We start from the raw sequence: 25,505 nt of genomic DNA, 5'->3' as shown, positions 1-25,505 counted from the left end.
ACGCATTTAGCGCGCGATAACCCAGATTGCGGCACCTACAAAGCGGGTTATCGCGTCACGTGAAAAATTATCCTTATCGCTGATATTACGCGCTCAATGATAGACATCGCGCGATACACCCTGACCCTACTCGGACAACGACGATGACGGTTTTACTATCGGCGCGTAATCAATCGACGTCTCCCGGTTATCGGTTCACGGTATGCATTTACGGTACAAGCATCTCCGAAGCCGGCGGCGGCTCCGAGCACTGTTTTATCAAAGGCGGCGAGAAGCGCTCCTCGCGATCGCGGCAGCTGCAGTTGCCGCCGCGGACAAGGACGTTTGCCAAGACGAAGACGCGCGCCTTTCTCGAAGGAGTGGACCCGCCGCGGGCTCCTGACAAAGGGCAGCACGGGTTTTCGTCATCCGAGCACGACGACGAGTCGGGAAAGGAGGTATCGATCCGACGTGCCGGGCTCAATAATTCCAGCAAGGGTCCCTCTCTCGGTCCTTTAACGCGAGAATGCAATTTGTTAGCTCCTGCGCGATGCACACCGCGTGCCCACCGCGATTCTCTTCCTTATTCTCCTCCTGTCGTTCACACGCGATCGTGGTGGCTCGGTCTTTGGGTTCTCTTTATCCTCCTCCGTCTGGTTCAAGAGCATTGATCCTATTATTAATTAGGAAGATGAGAGATCGACCTTTGGCACCGATGCTCCGACCATAAAGATTCGATAGTGACGCATTGATGTCGATTATTAACTCGCGAAAATGAGATTATTTTTCATGATGCTATTATGTGAACAAATTTATTCAACGTATAAAATTAATCGAATTTTATTGAATTTTTCGTAATCTCTTGTAAGAGAACTGTTTCGCTTTGGCTGAGTATTTTAGGATCTGTGAAGTCGGTATGCGCGATCAGCTGTGCCAGAACTCATAAATATTCGCCCGCGCACCGGTTCTAACTTTACGGCTATTATCGCCGCGCTTGTTGGAAACGTATCCTTAGTTGCAATATCATTTGAACCAATAGAGAGAGAGAGAGAAAATTTGATTAAGCAAATACGATATCAATAGTACGGTAGTGATAATGAGACGATTTCACGATTCATGAACGAAAATCTCGCCTGCAAAACAACTTTGAGCAAACGCGAGATTTTACAATTTTTTATTTCACGGTTGCGATATTTAAAAGTACACGCTTCAGAAATTTCACCTGACAATTAGTGCATTAATCGGATCGAACAAGCACCTTTGAAAAATATGTAGATTTTTTTTAAACGATACAACAATTTCGATTTATGTGTTCGATCGACTTGACTATTTATCATTTACATCTAAAGCTATGAAAACTGAGACTTCATTTTACATATACATACGACAAATACAATATTGTTCTTTCATGTATTAAGAAAGAATGTTATTGCCTACGATAATATCTAACGAACTTGTCGTCCAATCGCATGAACCGTCAAGGTCCGAACGGGGTCGAGATGTCAGAAAGGACAAGTGGTCGTAATACAAGCGGAGAAACGAGTTTCATACTAGCCAGAAGTTTCCCCGAGATTGCCAGTTACAAGAATAGTACCTCCGGTTTATCCTAGCGCCACCCCCGCCCCTCCAAAAACCGATATCTCGTCCGGAGCAAAGTTCGAATAAGTTGGTGGAAACGCAGGAAACGTAGAGAAAAAAGTTGATACCGCGAAATCGATATGGATGTCATTGCTTGTTTTCTCGAAACAGGTGTCATCAATTTCGCGATGTATAAAATCGATTACACGTTTGTAGTACCCATACTTTTTTTATAACAAATATATATCTTATACTTATATTTTTCATTACGCATTATCTGTGAATTTTTGACGAATACAATATGTCAATTGGTTATTATTGAATTGGCGAAGAGAGCTTATTTCGCCATTATTACGCCACCTGTCAAAACTTTAATTTCCGTAAGAGCGTCGCGGGAAAAATTTCTTCTCTGTCCCTGAATTTTCGCTCCTAATGTCTCTTCCATGCTGCGGCGTTTACGTACGTTGACACGAGCTCGCTTGACGCCCGACGACGTTGAGGGACGTGTACACCTTCGGCCTTTTCCCGCCTTTTATTTCAACGACAAAAAAATGATGGCATTATCCGTGCGCGTCGACACGATATCGGGGGCTCGCAAAAATTTCCCGCAATAATTCGTATTTTTCAGCAAATCATAGACAAGGATTCGATAGATCGAAAACGAACTCACGTTTTACGATCAATTAATCGCAAGAAATGTGACGATATAAAATACGAGCAGAGCATGTTAAAAGCTTTTAATCTTTTCAAATTCAATTCGCTATTTTTTTAAAAAAAGATTTATATTTTTTATTACAAGATAAGTAAAAAATTGTTAAAAATTTCTCGCACGTACACAATTTCGAATTTTGAAATGTTTATTTATTATATAAATTATTTTCGAAGAAAATCATACAACAATACAGAAAATGCTTCGAACAAATGAAGAGAAGATAGAAAAACTCTTGGACAACCTGTTCGAGTTTTCGTTTAGTGCTCGACAAATAGGACTGAAAGTTAAAACTGACCGAAAGTTTCTTCAAGATGACTCGGACAGAGAAAGACAAAGAAAGGGAAAGAAAAAAACGGCAGCACTCTCGACTTTACGGTACCGCCGATTCGAAAACCAAGAGTTACGCAAAACGGATAGTTCAGCGAGATGTGTACCTCGCATCGTTTATCGACATTTACTGGCGAAAGAGAAGGTAAATTACGCTCACGTATACCTCGTTCGTTATACGAGCTGCTACGCGCGCAGTAAAATTACGACAATATTTTGCTTTCGAGTTGGGTGTTTGTGTTCAACAATCCATTGAACGCTCGATAATGGATGCAAGCATACTTTTTTATTGAAAATTGGAACAAAAATATTTTCTAGCGAAATCCAATCTTACCGATATCATATTATAATTGTAATTGGTAAATTTAATTAGTTTCATGAAAAAATAACAAAAAAAAAGTATGATAAGAAATATGAAGAGAAAACACGTAATGTCACGCGCGCTTTATCGATGTTTTTGACCGCGGCCACTGACACATGATCGATTCTTAATGCAAAACCACCATTGATGGGCTCGGTCTGTCGTCACCTATTTTTCTACACGATGATAAATGCACTCACAATCTGTCCCGATCATCAATCTTATCTTCACCGGGTTTTTTCTTCAAAGATTAAAAATATAACATATTCGAGGCTAATGTGACACGCGCGACATGTGTTATGTCTTGAAACTAACGGAACTATCGAAAATCTTGTGAAAGCATTTGAAAAATATATTTCAAGATGTGTATATTTTTCTCGTTATGCAAAAGAGATCAAAATCTAAAAGGATAAAAATAAAAGTTTTTAATGGTTTGTATGTTAATAAAATAGTTTTTAATATTTTATTATTTTACGTCAATGCAATTACAAATATCCATAGACGTAAAATTATAGACTGTATTGGTCGTTTACCTTTTTATCCATTAAAATCTGGATTCGCAATCTGTAGATATCGATTATAGAGTTTCTTTATTTCCAGTCGATTGTGTAATCAAAATTATTCGTGAAAGTAATAAGAGCAAAAATCGCATCATGAAAGACTGCTCTGCGTAACTGTATCGCGCAATGTAATCCTCACAAAGAATTTGTTTTTTTCGCATACATATTGCCGCTACTGTGGGCCGTCACGTTTGAAAGCTCTCGCACGCGGGGATTATAAATTCGGCGGTGGAAACTCGCAACCTGTATGAACATTCCGCGGCGATCGACTTTACGAAGCCAATTTTGCCTGGTAACGTTCAAGCGAGGTTGTAGCCTCGGGGAAATTCACCTCGCCACCCTTTCCCCTTTTTTCTCTCTTTTTCAAGTCGTCATCTCTTATCCGGAGCTCGAATCCTTTATTCGTGCGGTGCGTTGGTGTCTCCTCTCTTCCTCTATTATCGCGGAAATCCCCGCTGAAACGCACGCGTAAAAAGGCCGTTCGGAGTAAGGTGACAAATGGTCATACGCGCAAACACTGGATCCCCGAGATTGCGCGGGAAATGTATCGAATGTTTGCCACTTCTAACGCATTCATGTAACCCTCTCTTGATTTTTCTGTAAGGTTTTCTCGCTTTCCGCAGCTTGCGTTTCCGACAGACTTGGCGCGATTTGGGAAATAACTTTTAATTATTCCAAAGGAATTTATAATAAGTCGCGTATCACGTGACGAGATCATATTCATAGGTATGAATCTTATTCGATTTTTAGTCATGTAGATTCACATCTACCGAATAATTGCAATGTAATGCGATCGATCGATCGCGTGTCTCCCGTGACATCCTCGGCAAACATTCCCTCTTTCTTTCTCCCTTGCGATCCGCAGTCAATTTCCCCGGGTACACAATATCGGCGCCAAAGCTGCCAATCCGAAACGCGAAATCGGATAGCTCGTCTCGCGAAGACTTCCACTTCCGCACTCGATAACAACCGCGTTTTCTTTGCGTCCGCGTCGTCAAAGGTCGCCGTCACCTGCCTCTTCCCGAGGAACGCTATACATTCTACTGACACGCGATCTCGTACGGAGATTCTCTCCGAGATTCGGGCTCGATTCGCTCGTTTTCTTCTCTCGAGGCATTAATTCGTCTCGGTCCTCACGGCAGCTGAAATAATCACGCATTTCATCGGGCCGTATCGCGTCGTGAATCACTCGAGCCCGTTTCCTCACGCGGCCCGTATATTAACTTCCCCAGCTGGCGGGGGCGCGAAGATACGGCACAATTTACCGGCGCCGACGAGTCTGACATGCGAGAAATCTCCCGCGTATGTTTCATGGGAAAGCATACAGCTAATAAGAGGTTTATGTCTAACCTAGCCCAATGTGCGGAAATTCCGACCTTGACACTGGTACCAGTCCTCCTGAAAACATTGTTATCGTTGTGGTCGTAATCGCGTTGCTTCCGCTGACATCGAGCTCTCCGACACCCACTCGATACGAAGCGTGAGATGAAATTAGCATATCATTTTCTTTCCTTTTTTATAATCTCTATCTTGAAATTTTCGCGACGACATGAATAGCAATGAATATACAGGATGTTTCTTAACAAGTGTGAAAAATTGGGAGATGATTTTAGGAGATGATTCTTTGTCGAAAATTAAGGGGGGTTTTTCATATAAACATATACTCCTACATCCCTCCCTGCGAAGTTACATTTCTCCAAAAATGGGGATAAAAATTAGGTTTTTATTTTTTTCTCAAATTTAGAACAAGTTAAAGAAATGAAATTAGGTGAATATTTTCTACTAGTTAAAAGGTTATTTATTAATATTTTTTTCAGTCTCCCATATTGTTATAAGGGGATGAAACTAGCAATCCCTATTCAATTTTTTATTCGAATTTTTTAATGGGCCAGAATATGATCATCTAAAAATATGCATTAAAAAGTTTGATTTATTTAGAAACTTTTTTATTTCTTTTATTTTTTTCATAAAATCAATAGTTTTCAAGAAAAAAAATAAAATACGGTACCATGCATAGCACGATGCTAAATAGATTTCGAATTACGAGAAGTTAAATTTTAAAATAAAAATAAAATTAGAGTAAATGTTGGAACAAAAACAAAATTATAATAAAAACCTAAAAAATAAATATTTTTATGAAAAACCCCCCTTAATTTTCGACAAAGAATCATCTAAAATTTTTCGCACTTGTTAAAAAACACCCCGTATATACAACGTGCACATACGCACATGTATTGTTTAATAATTTCATAATATATTGTGCAGTTTATTAATATGTCATTGTGTTATTTTATTATATTATTTACAATTTTTTATCTTTTTCCCATTTTTCTCAAACTTTAATATTCTTATTTTACGTTTATCTCGCTCGCTTTATTGTGCCGGTACTAATCGTGTGCATCGGACCAGCACGTACGTATCTCTATACTCGGCCACGTGTATGCGTATACAAGCTGATAACATTTAGGAACCCGGCCAAATAGCACGCTGTGCATAACCATGTCATATTTCGAACGGCGACAGAATAATGCGTCTAGCTCATCCTAAATCGAAGGCATTTATTCTCGAAGCGGATTTATCTCGAACAGCTCAAAGATGTTTTCAGTGCTGCGGCGGAAATAAAGGCACGGGACCGACAGTCGTTTCGACATTTTTGTGGCCTGTAAATTCAGGGACGTGACTCAACTCGACTCGATATTGAAGCAGAAAAAAAATAGATAGCCTCGAGAGAAACATGGAGAGAGTGTGCGCAAAAATTCGATAGTTTTGATTACAGTAGCAGTTTCTCTTCAAAGAGTTTAGAATTTTCAGTAACATTGATAAAAAAAGTTTCAGTAATTAAAATGCATTAAAATCGCGTTTGAGAGAAAAAACGGGTGCTAGATTCACAGTCAATATCAAAATGGGCCATTTTTTGGTTTCTTTTCCAATTAAATGTCGAATTATAAAGCATTGAATCGTTAAAGAATAAATCTCTGCAGGTAATACCGCAACCTCTCGTGACTGAGCGCGCTTCTATCCCGCACGAATAAACCGGATTCGGTTTGTTCCTTGCCTTGATTTTTACGAGCGCATGATGTAATCCGGAACAGCTACGAAAAAGGATATGTATATTCGTGACAGTCAGACATGAAAGACAACCATGCTCGTTCAATTAATCTATGTAACGAGCTGCGAGCTTCAATTTTATATAATACGTTTATAATACTGGTAAAGTCCAGACTATACTCGCATGCTCATAATATATTCGCGTCACGTCGCCGCACTGGCGTGACTTTAATTACCACATACGACACTTATTAACGGTGAATTTCATTTTCTCAAACTGTAGCTATGAGGCGCTCATAATTAATGCCAAGTCGATTTACCGGAGACAATTCCATACTCGTGTTACACGAGTTTCCTTTCTCTCACGTCGATATGGATAATGAGGCACAAGTATTATTTTTAAAAATTTCACAGGTAATTCATTTAATTACACATTACCTTTTATCTTTTCAAGTAATTCTATACTATTTAATTTAATTTTTTTTAACATGTATAGTAAGATTTTTTGCACATGTCAACTTTACTCGTCTGGAGGAAACTAAAAATAGATCAGGGTTAAATTCTGACTGAAGTACATATAGGAACGTGCGCTTCTAATATTAATATAATTACGTAGAGACACTAGCAGCTGGACACCTTTTCGCGATTACGCGTTTCGTTGAGTGTGTTCAATTCTCGAGTCGCAGAGCCATTTACTCCGTGTTTATCGCGTTATACTCTTGTCTTTACTGTTATGCCGTGCGGTAATTAAGGATAAAGGCGTTTATTGCAATATCTATCGTCGACCGCGGAAACGAAGGACGGGACCAGACATTTCCGCACAGAAATCGCGTCGTTACCTGTGCATTTCGAGTACGTGCTCTCCTCGGAGCCGATGAGATCTCTGGTTTTCGACGAGAAATCAGGTGGATTCTCGAATCAGGTAATATCATAGTCGTATCCTACCGCATATGAAACTCGCTAACTAATTTCCGCTCGCGGAATACACTCAAGAATAAATTTGTTTCGTATAATTTTTATAACAAGGAATTATCAACGATCGAAGGTTGAAAAACGCTGCTGCCAAAATGACCGAGACACGTTGCTCCGAAACAAGCCTTTCACACATAGCAACGATATCGTTGCCCCGCGATATCCTCGCATGACCCGAAGGAAAAGAAAGAGAAAAAAACTACGAGAGAAACGTAGAGAGAAAAAGGAAGAGCACGCGGATATTATTTGTCGAGCGGAATAGCGGCATTCCCAAATGGAACGAGAGAGCACTCCGGTTATTAGCGCACTTAAGTGCCGACAGAGAACTTCGGGTCCCTGGTGTCGTCGAAACGAGGAAGGGCGGTCGATATCCATCCGGTGCGCATTCCCCTCGCCCACACCGATAGTCCTTCCCCCCCTCGCTTGTACCGCGATATGCATAATATTTACACTGCCCCCAAGTGCCAGGCACGTCAATTTCGCCAATTTCAGATATATGTACGCGAATGCACGAGACGCCGTAGTCTCGACCGAGCGGTATCAATAGGGTGTCCTGGGCTTCCTGCAAATTCCTCCGTGCACGAATTTCTCGGTTGCCCTCGATGGTATCTAAAAAAAACCTCGTGACTCTTTGATTACAATTGGAAAATTTAAAATTTAGAAGATTACGCGAGTTCAGTTTTATAAATCGAAACAAGTACACAAACTTCCTTGATTAAATTTCAATTGAGTACCTTACATCGTGGAAGAATTTTAATATTTAGACAAAACTCGCAAGAGAGAGAGAAACAGAGAAAGCAACACAATTCGATCAAATTATCGTTGAAAGGAAATCAGTTTCAAATTAATTCATGGAGGAACGGGACACCTTGTATACGTTGGGCGTGCGCCGCAAATTCCGAAATTTCCAATCCCTCTCTGAGCGAGCCAAGCCCGGCGAGCGAAGCGCGTAAATGCGAAACGAGTTCTTGAGTGCAAGTTAAGCCGCGGGCTTATGCGCTTATTTAGCCAATTATGCTTCGGCTCGTAACATCCGGCGAGCGGTTGTTCGCGGTTCGAATTCAGTTTGGCGAGAGGAGCTGCAACAATGTCTCTTTGTTATCAAGTGCGTTTAAACCAGCGTTGTAAATGGCTTCTTTTCGAATGCTCACCCAAAAACCTACAACATAAATTAATTTAAACGGGAAAAAAATTATTATAAAAAAAATAGAAATTAAAGTACATAAATTATATACGCTTTCTCGTATAAAATATATAATTGTTCCATTTCTTTTATCTATATTTATTAAAAGCTTTATTTAGCCGCGATTGAAGTCCGCAATCAAAACTATCGGACAAGCGAGCGATCATCGCAAGCCGATCCGTTTAAATGATATCACGCTCGTAATGAGAAAAATTAAAGCGATTGAGAGAATAAAAGAGAGAACGAGATTAAAGCGGGGAGGGCAAAGTTGGGGCGGGAGGGACATTTGATTCCGCTCTTTCTCAATGAGTTTTCTTCGACGACGTCCTACCCACTTCGTAACTCGAGATAAACTTTTGGCAGGTACATGGGAAAAACGATATAGCGCAGGCGTTTCTCCACGCTCTGTACGCTACATCGTCGAGTACACTCGACTGTTATTTCAGACTCTCGTCCTCCTCCTCTATGTTTCACCCTTCTCCCTAGTTTGAGTTTGTACTCAGATAGCGTCCCGCGATGGCAGGCAGTATCGTCTTCTCTGGCAGGCGAGCGTGGCGTAGCGCGAGATGAACTTTATGGAAATGGTCAACATTATTTTTCCATACATGCGTGCATGGCATCCAGTTGCTTGTTGGCTGCGGCCGCCGTTCACCGTAAACAATACGAACCCAGACGATACGTCTCCACCCGCAACATTATACATATAATGTATAACATCGTGGTGCATTTTATACAACAAGCAGATCGCCTTACTTGATGTATGCATTATGTTATCGATGTCGGATGTCTCGATCGCGATTTTAGCCATTTTTGCGCAAAATTTTGTTCAGTTACATTTTTTCTTCAAGATAATGATTAAAGTTATGTACTAAGGATTTTTTCTTAAAATATCACATTTTGTTTGATGAACTGTCATAAACATACACAGTAAAAAATAAAATGTTAATTATAACATTTTTCACATGTCCCAGAAAATCCATTCTAAATTTTAAGTTAAACTCCATTCCTCCTTTTATGTTATTTATTGACTAAAAATGTTAAATAATTGACACAATACTTTACATTTATTTTTGTTATCGTGACTAAGTATAATGTAAAAATAACATACAAATTAATTAAAAATTACATGAAAAATAGTTACAATAACTCGTAAGAAATGTCGAGGACATTAACATATAATAGTAATTATTTTAACTTAAATTATTTGTAATAGAAACATTTGATTTTAGTAAATTCGATTATTTCTGTATGTCAAAGTTCAAGATTATTTCAAGATTCACTTTAACTTTTTTAGAATGTTAAACTGACTTTGAGACATGTTGATTGTTTAAAATTATTATGTTAAAAATACTCAAAATAATATTCCATTTCTAAGAGACATATACAAAGTGGTTAAGTTATGAAGTTGACATAAATGTAACGCATGAAAACGTTATAAAAATAATAACATACAGGTTGTATGTTAATTTTACATTAAAGTACTAATCAAAACGTGGTAACACAAGAAAATTTTAACATATGGACGCACAATTTTTTGCTGTGTAATTATAAATAAATCATGGTTATTTGTGAACTGGCAATTTATTAATTAATTCTACTAGACTAGATAAATTTTAGAGAGGAGAATTTTATATGAGGTTCAAGTTTATGTGTTTAACATTTGAAAAACTTTTCTTCTTCATTACACACAAGAGATATATAATTTCATATATTAACAAATTGCGACAAATAATGACGAGTGAAACTTTTGAGAAAAATAAAATATCTCTCTTTCTCGCGTCATTCATGTTTGCAATTCTTCAATCTGGAGGAAAGAAGGGAGGAAAGTGGAGCGATATGATATCGTCCGCTTAAAATTTCCTTAACAAGGTACGATTTCGTCCGTTGTACCAGCTTCCCCGTACCATTGTTTCTCCGGATACTCATTGTTCCGTCCGCGAGAATCATGGGGAAGTAACTGCGGCGTTGTCAGGGGACGGCCGGGCTCTCTTTACCACCCTCCCTTCTTCGCCACGCTGAATGTCGCATTAGCATGCGCAAAGTTAAGGGCTATCAACGTCGCGACGTCGGAGTTCTTCGTGAACAGTCAGGCCGTCTACCTGTCACTTCCAATGATTCGCAGTTTACGATGTTTACGAAACGCGAAAGGGCCATCGCCGTCCAACTCAGCCGAGATTCAAGCCGTCGTTTCTTGTCGTCGTTAACGTGCCGCCCTCGCCCCTTTCCCCCTCCCCTTCCCCTTCCCCTATCCGTCCTGATTTCCGCGTCAGAGCTTACCGGTCAAGTCGACTTAACGAAGCGGAGGAACCAAGCGAGATGCTTTAATATTCCGCCGCGTAATCTGACGCAGATGCGAGGAAGTAAGTGCGGGATTTACGGAATATACCGTGGGCGCAATCTATTCGTAAAATTAACTGCGTTACTCTCCCTCGCGCGCGCGTTCTGCTTAAGGTCGGAATTTACGGGGCCGAAATAATCGATCGTCCCGCACACACCGCCACCAGGTGCAGCCGGTATTAATCTTCGAATTTGGCAAATGAAATTTAATGTTAGAGACGCACCTACGTGTTCATCTGAGAATGCTTCTCTTCGCGATTATTTTAATAATAATTTTTAATAGTCGCCGACAATCGAGACGAACTTTGTTTCTGAAATGCTGCGCGATTAAAGATTCGTTTGCTGGGAAAATTCGCATTACTCACGCTAATTGTAAGTAGCACGGCTCGACATCGCACACGGGATTGCCTCTCGGACGGAGTATTTGTCGTTCTCGCTATAGTTTCTCTCGAGAGGAGAAGCTTGGTCGGTTTTCCAAAGTCCCAGAGTCTGCACCTGGAAAACGCAATTAGCCACACGTCAAGACAGCCCCAAGGCCAGTACGTTGCGGATAGGCTACTGTTTATCTAATGTGCGGATGCCGAGAAGTTAAACGCTCGGCATGCAAATTCTTCGCCCTCGCCTCCTTGTTTCGTACCTTATGAGACGCCTCAAGCTATTAATCCACTTGGAATTTCTCGCAAAGTCGGACAAGACTTAACCAAACCTACGATTAATGGTAACGACGGAAAGTTTAAGTATCAATCACGAGATTAACATTGACAATCTTTAATCTATCAGGGCATCTGCAAATATCTTATTTGCCTGTATTTTAGCTAACGATTAGAAATTATGGATTTTTCTCGCGCAACGTGATTATACTAAACATAAAAATCTGTTTGGAAATATATTGGAATGTAATCGGGGCTTTCGAGACGTTGGTACATGAAATATTTATTACCAAACGCCCCCATACAAGCCGGTCCATATTCGTGCATTATCGCGGCAAAGAGCGTGCACTCTCCACTGTATTTCTTAAGCACCGTTTAAACTTGTAACAAATTTTCCTAGACGTCGGCGTGCCGTTCTCCGCAATGTGCTAAAAGTCGCTGCAAATTTAATTTTGAGATTGTTGCGCAAAGTTTATACTCCAGCTGCGTCCATCAGCTGGTAAATTATGCAAACGCATCGTGCGCTTCGCGGAAACACGATCTCCTTCCCCGCCTCCTTCCGAGGGAGGTCGATCTTCGACTTCCGCCGCGCGGCGGCAATCATCTTATAACGAATTCCTCCGCCAAGAAACGAGGTGAGGTCGAAAAGTTACCTTTCCTTTCCCGTCCCATATCGACGCGTTCTCGGCGCGGCAAAAATGATCATAAATTGAGCGCGTTATCCGACGTGCACTCTCGTAAGTGTATGCCGGCAGCTCGTTGAATTATGCAAATATATCGGACTTTGACAAACTGCATCTCGACACGTCGACGCTGATTAAGCGAGCTCGCTTGTCGCGCTTCGCGAAAGCACCGAGAAAAATCAGTCACCGCGACTGTTAAACTCGAAAATAGACATATCGATATGCCAAATTAGCTGTTGCGTGATAAAGAAGGAAATATTGCGAAAAATGACAAATGTGCAGGGTAACTCGGGAACGCATTACCATGAACCATGATGTATTTCATTTCTGCGAAAATTCTGCGACAGATCAAAATCACGACTCTCGTGTAGAAAGATTAATATACGCATGTGCAAGTGAATATAAAATATCAAATCTGTTGCCCTGCGCGATATTAATAATCAAAAATTTACCACCGACTTCTCTGCTCGCTTGATGTTCTCACGATGTGCTCCCGTGGCGTGAGAACATGATTAGTATGCAAATGAGCCGCGTCTTGACAAACGACCCGGTCCCGAACGTAGCGAGTTATTGCTTGTCTTTGATCCACGCCCACGTTAGCAACATTCACGACGAGACGATGGTATGCACGCGTGAAATACTTTAGCGCCGCGCATAAATACGATTACGAATTTAACGGCTCGCTTCGGTATCAGCGACGTATTTAGCAGGTACACGTGCAAATTATGCCGACGAGCCACTATAAATTACTCGGCCGCGCACAGGTAACGCACAGGTGGAGAAAAGAGAGGAAGAGAGGGAGAGAGGGAGAGATTGAAGCAGCACTCGACTGGTTTGCACCTGTCGCACGCAAGTGGAAATCGTTGTCGCTCGCCAAGTTTTGCTTCGACTTTATTACCTAATGGATACGCGCATAATTATTCGGCGCGCGCGGCAATTATGCAAATGTATCGCGCTTTGACAAACTACTCCTTGGCGCGTCGCCGCTAATGGAGTACCTGGCGGCTTAAAGCCTCAATAACCTCGTCCCCCTCGTCGCTGTCGCGCGGCACCGAACGAGAGGATCGAACGATTTCTCCTCTCCTCGTTGTCGGAAGACGTCTCTCTCGCGATTTGCATTTCGCTGCCTGTCGCGCACGCGAGACGCAAGGTCGCCGCGATATTACGCATGGCGTAACTGTTCGCTGCAGAAATTGTCCCGGGATCACGGTGTCGGAGAGCTACACGATGGCGAATATAAGAGAGCGATGCTTATAAAGTATTCATAAGCCCCCGCCCGGGCTATAGCCGCGGCTTTATACTTTGCAATGTATTTTCGATATATCCGGCTCGTAACTTGCTTTGCACTTTTCGCGAGTTTGATGGAAAACTCGCGCTTTTGTCGAGCCCTAATCTTCGTACGCGATAATCTTTGCATCGCCCTTGCGTGCTTTTATTAGCTCACTCGGACATTCACGACGCGTCGTGAAAGAGTCGAGGTTTAATTTCCATCAAGTAATAGTGATGAAAGAACGATTCATCGACAACGAGTTTAATTGAGGAATTAATCAAGTTTCTCTCTCTCTCTTTCTCTCTTTATTGATTTATAAGTCTCTTTATTTCCCTCTACTCGCGCCGAGATATATTTTTCCTCGTCTACATCGAAAATTGAACACGTTGAAAATTATACCGATTTCAATCCTTTTATGGCTTTACGGCCCTGTACAAGGCCCGAGTCTTCTGAGAATTCGCGCAACAGGAATATTAATGCGGGCGTGCGTTGCCGCGCGCGCGAAACGGAAGGAACATCCGGGAATCTATTTCCTCGTCTCATGCATGATTCATTCGCTCCGCTTTATTGACGTCACGGTTTGATGTCCCGCGAAAGAAAAAAAAAAAGAAAGAAAAAGGGAAGAGGAAAGAAAAAGTTGCTTCTCGTCGTAATTGAGGCACTTCGACGAGTGATTTGTCGAGGGAAGAGTTTTATTGGCTTCGACTTGAGAGGAGACTCGTGCGGGCTAATCGGGGTTAACTCGCCTCGGCGATTGACGTTGCGTCTTCCACGCGCGGTTTATGTCGCGCGAGCGCGCATTTACGCGCGGAGTCACGTAGAACAAACGGCGACGCGCAACGGCGTACAAATGTCGCGACTTTGGAGAACTCGCATTCGGGCATAGACGAAATTACGGTGCTTCGCATAAGCAAATTATTGCGCCGGGGCGTAATTGAAATTCATTACGCGGCTTGCGCACGTTCCGGTTATTTCATCTCCTATAGCGACGAATCCGCTTCCAACGTTATGCAACTTGGCACGAAAGAATTTTCCAACTAGCGCACGCAAAACGATAAGCATCGGTAATTAAATAACAGACGATTAGAATTAAAGTAAAGAAGAAGCTCGTGATTCAGAGATTTCAAATAATAAAAGAGAGAGCAGATTACTACATACTCTACATGATTTAATACTGCAATTAAATTTTAAGCTTCTTTAAAGATTCCCTAGAGCAAATGAGGTTTTAAAAATCCAATAGAACATTCGGTAATTTCCCGATAATTATTAATAGTCTTTGCTCATTTCAAAATTTAAATCCCAGGACGCTCTGTAAATTGTGCGTGCGAAAACGTGCTACCGTCAAAGTTGGCAAAATCGACGACGATTTCCATTCTCGATCCATGTGCGACTGTCGGTGGTTGTTTCTCCATACGTGAAATTTATTCATAACAACATATATAACATGGCGCGCGTTCGCTTCTCATACCACTTGTCGCGTGCATTCCCGAGATGCTCGTCGCGTTTCGGAATGGCTGCTAGTCAGTTCTTACATGCGCCATTGTTCCGCCTGCATACCATCGAAAATCCTCTATTTAGTGGAACGCGAATCCAACGTATCTCGGGTAAAGTCTTCAAGTCTGATAACTTTTGTCTCCGCGCGGCTTCACCCAGCGCGGGCGACGTGGCAAGCAAAAAGAACTCGAAGCTGAAGCGAATAAAATAAATGCGCGCGCTATATTATATACATACAGATACGTCCAAGATTGAGGCGCTATTTAAGTGTGAATATAAAATTTTTACCAGTTCAGTGAATCGATTGTCGCTGAAAGGCATCGGCAGCAAGCGAGTTCCGGCAGCGTAGCTCGACGTTTCCATTTCTCTCAGAACGAAGATAACGAAACTCGTGAAACGCGTTTTCTTTTTTTTTTTTTACTGATGTCGAGAAACGAAAGACATCGTTAAAATGTGTAAGCAATGAGAGGGTGATTTCGATGCGAATTTTTTAAATTCTTCATGACGATATTTTCGCTTAACATTAATCGAATTATAAGAGGTTCCATTAGCAAAAGTCGCAAAACTTTTTGCCCACAAAATATTGAAGTATGACAAAAGTTTTGTTGTCCGACAAATTTGATCAATTGTTTTACACGACACGAAGAATGGTGGCAGTTGTGAGATTGCATGTGACCAAAATGCGATTTTCGCATAGAAACTTATTCACCGTGCAGAATTTGGCGAAATAGATGTAATATCTTTCAAGATTCTATTCGTTTCTTTCTCTTCAAAATTTTGCTCTTTGTAGTTAAATTGCAGCTGTGGAATTCAATTGCGTTTTACTTTGTGCTGCTCCATTTTACAATAAATCCGAATCCCGAATTTTAGAAATTTAACATTTAAAATATCAAATCCAAGGTAAATAATTTAAAGAATTCTCGGCAGGAATTTTTGAAAATTTTATACAACACGAAAGACACTCGCTTTAAAACAAAATGAACTAATTTAACGAGCCATTACGAACGATTTGATCTTTCAATTAGAGTCATATTAAACGCGCAATGAATCAATAGACGGAAGGAGAGCGATACATTTGAATATGCTTTTCAACGGGAGAGAACGCGCGCATACGAGATGGAATTCGAGAGCAGCAATAACAAGAAAAATATACGGTCGGCCGTGCGGTGAAATAACGTCGGGAACGAGACTGTATACCTCCGACAAAAATTGTAAAGCCCCTTTTGAAGCTAATGGCTCGTACTTTACCGGATTAATGCCAAGGGTTTCGCGCGCGAGATTTGTTTTGGCGCTTTCGGTTTTAGTTAAAGAGCGCCCCCGGCACACCTGTCAGCCCGATATATAGTTTAGTACGTATATACGGGCGCACAAATTGCTCGGATTCTATTCGCTCCTGGAATCGTGGAAAGTTCCTTTCGTCTACCCCGGCATCGATGTAGTTTCGACTGTTGTTCGTAGCCGAGAGCAACAATGGGATGTATTGTTGTATCGAGCTAAACGTCGAAACTTCTCTTTAAACATCATTATTACATTTACTCGCGCATTTCGCGCAGATTCCTCGCCCCCGCAGAGTCCATCTTTCACCGTCTACCAACCCCTATCTCTTTACCCTCATCTCACGCGCAACTTTTCAAAGCGTTCACACTTGCTTGGAAAACACGAGCGCGACTAACCCATATATTAGCGACTCATATAAGTAGTTTCCGAGGTGTTTTCATATTTTCGCATCGAACGGAGAGACTCTGTTCGAGTATACTTTGTATACTTGACTCTGTCCTTTCTTTTATCGAAAATGCTCTCCTCTCTTTCTGTTTCGTAAAGTTTTGACCGCCGATAATGGTTCTTCGCGCTTTTCCATCTTTGCAAAAGTATCGCATTCGGCATCTTTGATAAACACTCTCGTGATTCTGGGCATTGTGTGCAGTTGAAAATGGAATCGAAAATGAACAGACAACCGTTACAAGTGTCTTTGCTTTTCTACCGTATCATACCGTGTCGCCTAGAATGCAACATTTGCAGACTTTACTGAACAACGGCATCACCAATATTACTTTGTAAATATACATATACTGCGTATGATGCATATATTAGATCGATGGTCGCACTAGGCAAGTTGCGAGCTAATTTCGCGACAGGAAACAAAGTTAACTGTTTGACGATAATATAATCGATGTAGCAATCTGTCAAAGTTGCCTCGCTCGCACGACGATTCTTGCGTTTCAAATTGAAAAATTCAGATCGTCGAATTTCAAAGTAAAAAATGTTGAGAAAAAAAGCGAGTGAAAAACGAGAATTTGGTTCACCTTTAAATCGTGCTATTAAATTAAAAGGAAAGAATCGATCGCGCGTAGTGACTCGCGTCACTCGCGGGTACTCGGGAAATATCTCCACGTCGGTAACAGGCGAACAATACCGAAATCAATTCGCCGGCCGCCGATATTCCGATATTCCGTATCAATCGTCGCTCCGGTATGTGTACTCAATTGCAGCAGCAAGCCGCAACAGATGCCTGATTGTGGTTTCGTGTCACTTACACGTCGGTTAACTGTGACGGCCGGTTATAATTCACGAAATCCCCACCGCGAAAGGTTCTTTATTAACGGTACGACCCCATCCCCTCCCTCCCCTCCTCCCTCCCCCTCCTCCCTCCCCCTCGCGCCCTTCCCCCTGCCCGTCATCCCCATCTCGCCACTCTACCTGTCACGCTTCGCGTAATGCGAATTTGATTGTCGAACGCATTCTCGATATTGCAGCCCCATTCATCTCGCGTCGGCGACTCCACCGTCGAAACGAGTTCAACATCGAAAGTATTTTGTACGCCAAAACTACCTGCTACCCCGGACTGGTAGAGCCGCGATATCGCGCAACCGTGATGGCGTTATACACTACGATTCCCCTCGAAGCAACTAGGCGATCGAGGTCCAACGCGCAATCGAATCGATAATCGAATCGCGCGAGACGCGAGAATAATCGGGAGATATTATGGAATTAATTAAAAGCCATTATCTTGTTCTCTCTCTCTCTCTCTCTCTCTCTCTCTCTTTCTCTCTCTCTCTCTTTCAGGTTATTGGTTGGTCTGCGGTCCTCGCGGGATCAAGAACGATAATTAGAGCATTTTCCGCAAAGTGAGAGAATATTCCACGTAATGCTTTATTCTTAGCTCTCGAGGCTCAGCGACACGATTCTTTTCACAATCATCTTACGATTCGAGAATTAACTTTGTATTGCTGATTAAATAATATGCCAATGTGAAATAATTTGCTATTTTGCAGGAGAATAAAAGTAAGTCGAAAGGAAAATATATTTTCTAATTGTCCTTTTTAAAAATGGAACCGTAAAATTTGTCTAATCTACCAGAAGAGAGCAGAAGCGAGTTATGAGTGGAGAAGGAAGATAGGGCGCCCATCTTTCTATAAAATACGTCTATAAATTTTATGCGACAAGCATCTATTACGCAGCGACTCCGTCGTTGTAGAAATACACTCTATTTTTCTCCTTGGAGAAAAATTTAAATGATTTGCCGATCGACAGCGTACAGCGCGAGCGTTCATCCAGAAGACTTTAATTTCGTTGTCGCGGCAATATGATTTTACCAGACGTGGAATAAATTTCGCCGGGTGGAGTGCGACGGCGATAAAGTTGGCGAAAGAGGGATTTGTATCGACACGGGTATGCCGAGCTACGTGATTTGTTTGAAATTTTCGTAATAATGTCGCGTAGCGCGCAACGCGAACGAAACGGAAAAAGGAGGAGGAGGAATAGAGAAGTGTTTCGAGAGAAATTCTCTCTCTCTCTCTCTCTCTCTTTCTCTCTTTCTCTTTGCATAGAAATAAATCTGGACTCGCGTCGCATCCGTAAACGAAAAAAGTTCGCGATATGATTTTATTACGATTACTTGCACGGTCGGTGTCGCGAAAAACGTTGATAAGGCCGCTAACGCGATATCACGGATCCTGAAAAATTTCCGACTTTCCGGGAATCCCTATCAATTAAATCGCGTCGTACATTGTATTGGATTTGCGGCGTGGTCCCTTGAATACAGATATGGTCGTTCGCCTTGTTTTCAGAGACTCGTCCGCGTTTCTGCGGTTCTTATTCGGAATCTGACGCGGCGGGAGCGGAAAGAAGAAAGAGGAGGGAGAGAAAACGGATAGATTAAAGTGGATTTTTATTCGTCGCGTATCGACCACGTCCGGACGCACGGATTAATCTATGGTAAAATATTACGCCATTCGCGCGCGGTTTTAGAATTCCGAATACGGAATAGCCGACGGCTACTCGGGAAAGCGAGAAATAATGGTCGACGTAGCAATAAATAAATGATCACACATTCACCTCCGGTCAATGAGCGCAGGCCAAATATTTATGGGGGCGCGCCTGCGATATCGGATAAATAGGCGCAATAAGGGGACCGTTTAATTTACTCCCGATAGAATCCGAGAGTGGCTCTTTCTCCCCTTCCAGAGCTGTCGCGCCGAGTCGAATCCTTGAACACTTCCATTGTGCAAAACCAACATCCGTTTGTATCGCGCTATTGAGAAACGTTGTCTTCCATCTCTTGCGCGAAATAACTGGTTGTCACGACGTACAGCACCTTCGTCGTTTTAATCATCGCGATCGAAGTCGCTGCAATTTCACGATTCACAGTAAAAAATAAAATGTTAATTATAACATTTTTCACATGTCCCAGAAAGTCCACTCTAAATTTTAAATTAAAATAACTCATTCGTCGCATGTTACTTATTGACAAATTAAAAATGTTAAATAATTGACACGATACTTTACATTTATTTTTGTGATCTTGAGTGACTTTAAGTGTAATGTAAAAATAACATACAAATTAATTAAAAATTACACGAAAAAATAGTTTCAATAACTCGTAAGGAATGTTGAGGACATTAACATATAATAGTAATTATTTTAACTTAAATTATTTGTAATAGAAACATTTGATCTCAGTAAATTTGATTATTTTTGTATGTCAAAGTTCAAGGTTATTTGAAGATTCACTTTAACTTTTCTTAAAATATTAAACTGACTTTGAGACATGTTAATTGTTTAAAATGATTATGATAAAAATACTCAAAATAATATTCCGTTTCTAAGAGACATATACAAAGTGTTAAGTTATGAAGGTGACATAAATGTAATACATGAAAACGTTATAAAAATAATAACATATAAGTTGTATGTTAATTTTACATTAAAGTACTAATCAAAACGTGGTGACACAAGAAAATTTTAACATATGGACGCACAACTTTTTATCATGTAAGGGAAATAGAAATGCGGGAAAGTGTCTCCTGGAAAAAAATGATCAATCTCGATGATGATTGATGATCCGTCTATTCCTTCTGGCTCGTTATTTATCTCAGGATTAGCGATTCTAATTATACCGGCAGATTCTTAAAACAGTTTAGAATCGGGGACTTTTCTTAACCCGCCGTCAAGATGGTACATAATTTATTACACCCTTTTACGTAAAATAATATGCACCCTTTCTTCCCCTTTTTCCCGAAAACTTTAAGCTTAATTAGTTTTCTCCTCAATATCCATTGGTGTAACTTTGATTTATCGAAATTGTATCCGGTATCAATATCGGATTGATAAACAGCGACGGTCGTGGTTGAGACAGGAAAGAAGCATAATTGCGACCATCTGTTTACTCATGTAAATTGCTTTACCCGCGCCGCAGGATGATAACGCAAGGATGACAACGGAACAGCGATGAAAGAAAAGGGAACGGCGAGGGAAGGACAATTTTAATTGCGCAGTCCCGTCGTCTCCTTTTCCGCGCGAAAGTAATATGCGCCGAACTGTGCGAAATTGGAAAATGGACGAGTAAATAATGCAAGCGCATCCAAGGAACGTATATAAAAATAAGCCAGCAATCTTGAAAGCGACCTCCCGATAAGAAACTCGTCTTCAATGGCAGCTTTATACTTGCGTTTGTCTATTATATTCGCATAAGAGAATTTAGTATCTCGTTCAACGTCATCGCAAGGTGCAATTTCGATCTTTTCTTTGAAGAAATATGTAAAATATTCCGCGCCGAAAGCGTATTTATATCTGTATTAAAATACACATAAACAATTCAGAAATGTAGCGAATGCAACGTACAACATTAAACGTCGAATTCCATGAGGGCATATTACAAAATGGTTCATCTTTCGATGTGCAATAGCAATTCGCTGCCATTCGGTGCCTGCGGGATAACATAAATCCATCTGCACTCGGTTCGTCGAGTAATCGATTAGACGTCTCTTCGTTAATTCGCGCGGCGTCTTACGAAGCCATCGTCGTCGTTTTCGATTTTGTCGAAGCTGTCGACAGAGCCGGATAAAGTATCGCGGCGTCGAATATGCGGTTGGAAAAGTGCAGGCTTAACTGGAAAGAGAGCGACTGTCGGAAAAACTGGCTTTGGATTTACGCCTGTCCAATCCCGCAGATATATACGCGATGCCGCCGTCTTATCGAAACCTCAGAGATTTGCAGTAACGCGAAAATCGGCAGCTTTCGCCGCAGGCGGCAAACCTCTCCGTTTTCTGGAATATTTCAGGACCCTCTTTTGCGGAATAAGGTACGCTGCAATTAATTCGAAAAGGTCCTCGAGCCGCAAAATTAACTTTTTATCGTCCAATTCTCGCTGTTTACTCGACGAGCACCGATATGAAGGCAGAGCGACCGAGTGTTTTGGCTCGACATGGTCGACCGCGATGCGAGTTCCATGTCTCTCGATGGTTCCACGAACCCGCACTTTATAAACCCGGCGTACAAGAGAAAGAAAAAGAGCAGACGGCAATGGCAGGAAAAGGAAGAGGAGACGTGTCATACGAGAACCCCGAGGACGAGCCCGGCAAAAAGCCCTCAAAGAGCTTCTCAGTCCGTGATAAGCGCGGACTTCCATTACGCGTATATTAAATAATGTCCTTTTTTCGTCGATTTCTCAGCTTTCCCCTTTCGCTCGCTCGCTCGCGTACACCCACGCACGCACACATAATACAGTCGTATTAATGTCGCTTTTTTCGGAAGAAGGATTTGTCCGTTTCTGGCCGCTAATGGCACGTCTCCGTGGAAGCTCGTCTCGCATTTCACCGCGATCGCTTTCAAGACTCGCCGTTTCAACGAGCAATGGGGCTTACCGGGATTCTTGGCGACGTTGTGCGAAAAAGTTGCGCTGCCCGTTATTCCGCGCGATCGAAACAATCCCTGTTGTCGAAAGACCTTATCCTCGCCGAGTCTTTGCGCGTGATCGGAAAGCGAAAGAGATGCTTCAACGTGTTGACTTTAATCTGTATTATACTTGTGATGATTGCCAGCGTACAAGGATAATGAGGTCGCGATATATTTCAAATAACGAATTCCTTTGATTACTTTACCATTTTTAATATAAAATTCAGAAAGTTTATTTGTAAGAAAAAAAAAAATTTCTTTAGATTAATCGTCTCACATCGGATAAAATGACGAATCACTTCCCCTGGACTTTAAAAACAAGCGATAAAATCGCGAAAATAAATTTTTTTTCTCTAGCTTAGTCTTTATTTAAAAATTATTATTCCGCTTGTTTTGATTATTTCAACCCAATTTAAATCCATTTTTTATTTCATATTGAATTTTGTGTTATTTTATAAAAATAGAAGGTGGTTTTTTTTCGATTTAAATGAGATCAAACTGGCACACGGAAATGAATCGAGGGAACTAGGAATATATGTATCAACCTGATCCCACCCCTAACGACGACGAGAGCCCCAATCAAGCGCTCAGACGAAATTCGCGCGCGCGTTCGTGACCGTCCGATGTATAGAAAACCGTAAGCTCCCATTCGGTCAACGACCGTCATTTCGATGTGCGGCCGCACCAAAACCTCGGGGGCGGATATCGTCGACAACAGCCTGTAATCAACAAGAACGTCGACAACAACGTTGCACCACGCTGTGACGCACGCGCGTGGACATCACACCGCTCGCCAGCCTGACACGAGCCAAATTAATTGCGAGCGCAAGGTGGGATCAATTAATGCGCCAGGGACATCGAGCAATCATGGCCGAAAGAATCCTCACGAGGACAAAAGTATATGGCGCGATAGAGGATTCTGACAAAGCATCCACCTGCATCGCGCTTTGCGCCTTCGATTTTGATTGAAGGACGAAAATGATCATCTTTAAAGGACGATATATAATCGGCCATGCAAAGAGATAAAGCGCAAAAACGAAATAAACAGCGAGTGTATGAAAAAAATTTATTAAACTATCTGTAAGATTAAAGAATCGAGATTGTTGTATACTACACTATAGAATTTTTTTTATGATCAAAAAAATGTGATGGAAAAAATAAAATAAATTATTAACACCCACATGTCGAACAAAATTGGAATTAAAGTGGCGAATCTTCCTAAAGGGAAGTTCTTTTTTCCCACTCCGAGACCACAAAGCGGTGAATATCTTCGTCGATGCCCGGAATCTCATATTTCATCGAAATCAGCCGGTTGACAGCGCGGGCGAATATGATTTCTGGCGCGTTATCGACACGGCGCGTTGTGTAATACCGTGGAGAATCCGCGTACGAGAATGAACGACGACACACGAGTGTGATTCAGACGAACGACGTTACACACGAGAGTCCAGTGCGCAACGTCGGGCGTATTTAATCGGAGAGGGGCACGGCTGTCGGTATCAATTAATTCCTCGGCTCGTCAATTCGATACTAGCGCGAGATGAGCACGTCGTCGCGAGCGTGACGGAAGTAACGTGATGGGTCGCCGAAACGCGCGATGGCGGGGTCGCAACCCCTGGGAGAAGGGGTGGCTGGAGAGGAGCAAAGTTTTGACTTCCTCTTGGCATCGCGCACTAGGTCGTTTGTTTCGAAAACGTTCTCGATTCTTTGAAAAATTGCCGGGTGTAACGAACATTGCGTAAACACGTCGATGATACTGCATGTTGGGTTGACCCAATCCTCCCCCCCAGCGTCATCAAAAATCGGAAATGTACGGATTAACTCGCCCATCTGTGATAATAGAATTAACTTGGTAAGACTATTGCATATTTTTTGGCATATTTTTTCTTCCTTTTCGTAAGAATATTTGCGAGACATGGAAATATTTTTGTAAATAAACTCAATTGGAATAATCGACTCCTTTCATGTTAAAGTCATATAATTATTGATCGAATCCACTCTGCAGCGAATAGCAACGGCTCTGTCGCGTGTTTTGAAGCGTCGGAAAATATCAAAAATTACGCGGAAAAATACAAGTGCAATGTTGCGAGAGCGTCACTCTAGTCATAGAAACAAATAGCGTGGAAATCCATGGTAATTGTTTTAACGGTAGAAAGAGAGAGGAAGACTATTAGATTCGGCATGCTCGATGAAAGTTTGGGAACGGTTACGCGAGGAGCAAAGGAAACTGGGAAACTACATTAAATCAGTCGTTCGAGGAAGCATCGCCGATCAGCCTCGTTAATTTCATCTTCCCCAACGGCATGCGTAAGCCCGTTATTGCGGGAAGATCTCGCGAGACATTCGCGCAGGGATGATGGCTGCCTAATAATTGGCGCGCTTCGAATTTCCCGTGACAGTGTATCAGCTGATCCGGGGTGACAGTAATTTCTCGCGCCATCGTAATACAATAATACGTTCGCGATCGTCCTTCGACTTGGCGCAGCCAAAAATTTTGCAGCCCGCGTTAATTACCATCTCGCGTGTTCGTGTAGTTTCCCTCCTCCCCCCGTTTGTCACTGCCCGCTGAAATTACTTTGCCGGTGTACACTAACCAGGATATTAAATCATCCGGAAAACTTTACAGACTACGCTCAATCGATCTTGTTTACGCTGCGTGTTGCGGTCGCGAGAACGATGCAGATAAATCTGCGGAGGGAGGGAGGGAGGAGAGGGCCGGAGGGAGCATCGACAGATTTATTTACGCACGTTTAGGTTCGAACGATAGAATTACAAGTCTTTGCGGAAAACGTGCCGTCGCGAGGATTCTCAATCTCAATCCGCGAAACGTGCGCGCGTTTCATTTAAACAGACCAAATAATTCATCCGTCGACGATTTTTATCGAAAGGTATCGATGAAAATTTAAGGAGAGCGTGAAACGCATCGACGTTTCTAATGACATTTAAAGCAAGGATAGACGACACCGACTATTAGATCCCCGTCGCGTTCCGCATCCGCAAATTAATATCGACCGGCGTAAAATGGGGCGTCAGCGGGGAAAAACTGCGGAAAAACCGGCTCGAAGGGGCTTATCCATCGCATCGCGCTAAGCTAACCGTCATGCCGTTCTTCTTTCTTTACTTCTGAGCTATTTCCACGCAGCTGCGCGCGTGTTACGTAACTTGACTTGAGAGAAGA

The 25,505-nt window shown here is 41.9% G+C and overlaps 1 protein-coding gene and 1 long non-coding RNA gene across 5 annotated transcripts in view; one reads left to right on the top strand and one right to left on the bottom strand.

The window, feature by feature from the left end:
* Window positions 1–25,505, bottom strand: part of LOC145973252 (growth factor receptor-bound protein 14) — a 241,651-nt gene that overhangs the window by 196,755 nt on the left and 19,391 nt on the right. For 2 of the 4 annotated variants that reach the window (XM_083102500.1, XM_083102502.1), the window contains exon 2: window positions 11,423–11,552. The exons of 1 other annotated variant lie outside the window; for it this stretch is intronic. The gene's annotated coding sequence lies outside the window, so the exon portion shown is untranslated. Of the gene's footprint in view, window positions 1–8,405; window positions 8,597–11,422; window positions 11,553–25,505 lie in introns of those variants that run through there. One more of the 4 variants, XM_083102510.1, reaches the window with a different exon arrangement.
* Window positions 1–25,505, top strand: part of LOC145973256 (uncharacterized) — a 41,635-nt gene that overhangs the window by 15,441 nt on the left and 689 nt on the right. The gene's annotated exons all lie outside the window — the stretch shown is intronic.

The sequence above is a fragment of the Camponotus vicinus genome, unplaced genomic scaffold, assembly GCF_025532165.1.
Source record: "Camponotus vicinus isolate PSW18456_S1 unplaced genomic scaffold, iyCamVici1.0 SCAF_6, whole genome shotgun sequence".
Taxonomy (NCBI): Eukaryota; Metazoa; Arthropoda; class Insecta; order Hymenoptera; family Formicidae; genus Camponotus; species Camponotus vicinus.
The sequence above is the reverse complement of the archived record's forward strand: the minus strand, read 5'-3'. Positions and strand labels throughout refer to the sequence as shown.